Source organism: Rattus rattus, chromosome X (genome assembly GCF_011064425.1).
Source record: "Rattus rattus isolate New Zealand chromosome X, Rrattus_CSIRO_v1, whole genome shotgun sequence".
Lineage (NCBI taxonomy): Eukaryota > Metazoa > Chordata > Mammalia > Rodentia > Muridae > Rattus > Rattus rattus.
The window spans coordinates 106951283-106953384 of record NC_046172.1 but is presented as its reverse complement, the minus strand read 5'-3'; the positions used below and the strand labels follow the sequence as shown (position 1 = coordinate 106953384).

The following is a 2102-nucleotide window of genomic DNA, read 5'->3' as shown; positions in this document are numbered from 1 at the left end:
CTTCATGATCACACCAGCATGTTCAATACTGTACCAAAATATATAGAAATATCCTTGAAAAATGAGCCAACATATTTAGTAGCCAATCTATATCTAGTGATCACATCACTCTAGATGTTGCATACAAAGTAGTACAAAAAAAGGCTTCAAAATGTGAAAACTGACTTCAAATTATAATTCATCTTCTATGAATTCTGAATATGTCTTAGAAAATCATGCCACCAGTCTCCTTCTACTACATAAGCAAACAAATATATTTGAGAGGCCGAGAAATTAGAAATTATGAGAATAACTTATTTTTTATCTAGGCCGTGGAAGTCTTATACATGGATATACTATAGCATTACATCAATTCTTGCCACCTTTCCTTTTTTTCTAAATCTATGCTTGTTCCTCTACTTGCATCTCCCTCCCAACTTAATGCTTTTTGGTATTTATTTTTTACTTTCTTTTGTTTTGTTTTTAACCCTGAACCTGATCACCACAGACTGCATGCCCACCCAGAACCCATCCTTCTCCCAAATCAACCAGGTGGTGTCCACAATCACGTCACCCAGCACTACTACCCTGTGCTACCTTGGATACATGAGCAACAAACTCATCAGTATCATTGCCTCACTCATTCCCACCCCTTAGCTCCACTTCCTCATGACTGGTTATATACCCTCACCATGGACCACTCCATGGTCAGTGTGAGGAAGAAAATAGTCCTAGATGTCATGAGGTGACTGCTAGAGCCCAAGAATGTGATGGTGTCCACAAGTCGGGATTGTCAGACCACCCCCATCCTCAACAAAATCCAGGGAGAGATGAACCCCACTGAGCTCCACAAGACCCTACAAAGGATACACAAAAGGAAATTGGCCAACTTCATCCCCTGGGTCCCAGTCAACATCCATGAAGCCCTGTCAAAGAAGTCTCCCTGCCTGCTATCAGCCAACTGGATCATGATGGGCTCATCAGGGCCACAGTATCTCCTCTTTTCAAATGAACCTTTTGACAGTTAGACACACTAAGGAAATGGGAGGGCTTTATGGAGAAGTTCCACAAGGAGGACATTTTTAAGGACAATTTTGACAAGACAGATACATCCAGGGTGATTGTGCAGCAGTTGATTGATTAGGATCATGTGGCCACAAGGTCAAACTACATCTCCTGAGGGCCCCCAGGGGCAATGAATAGTCAAGAACTGGGACCCTCATTTGCCTTCCTGGTTACCTCTGGCCCTGCCTATCTCACTATCCTCTCAGAGAACAAATCAGAGATCCCCCAAAAATCTCTCACATACACATACACTGTCTTTTTGCTTTGTGGTGGCTTTACTTCTTCTCTGGGAGTATTTATCTTTAGTAAAAAACTGGATATAAATCTTTAAAAATTGGAAAGAAAAGAAATAAGAAAAGTGACTAAGTGACTTTACTTTCCAGAGAAACCAGAGAGGATAAAACATATATATATATATATATATATATATATATATATATATATATATATGGCATTTTCCCTTCCTATAAGAGATGTACCTTGTATGATAGGAGGTCCAACATTAAAATCTTTCTCTTCTTAACATTTTAGTTAACCTATATCATCTGAAAGAACTTGTTTTATTGGTAATTTACATTGTACATTCTTCTAAAACAACCATTACATCTTAGATTTGTCACTTAGTGGAAAATCACACCAACATGGATCTCCAATAATATTGATGAAAATGCTCACTATAAACAGTAAGGAGATTTTTTGAATCACAAATGACTTTGATTTCTTTATGTTCTTTTTCATAAGTTATGTTGATATTTTTCTTTATATGAATGAAAAAATGCATCAAATGGCAATGAAGGTTCACCATTGTCTGTTACTACATCCTTAAAATTATAGCTCCGTCAGTCATCAAATGTTATTTTTTCAGTCTCTTAAGAAGAGTTTATTTCTTGCCTTGCTTTTGGTCTTACTTATATTTTGTCCTTTCTTCTCTAAACTAGCCACCAGTCTTCATTCAGTTCTTCTGTCTAATGTGTCTAATATATGTATATATGGAACACTATTTGAGAATAAATAAAAATGAAATTTGCAGGTCAACAGATAAAAACAAAAACTGTTAT

The 2102-nt window shown here is 36.9% G+C and overlaps 1 pseudogene; it reads left to right on the top strand.

The window, feature by feature from the left end:
- The first annotated feature begins 420 nt into the window (after positions 1 to 420).
- Positions 421 to 1159, top strand: LOC116888136 (annotated as a pseudogene).
- The last annotated feature ends 943 nt before the right edge of the window (positions 1160 to 2102 follow it).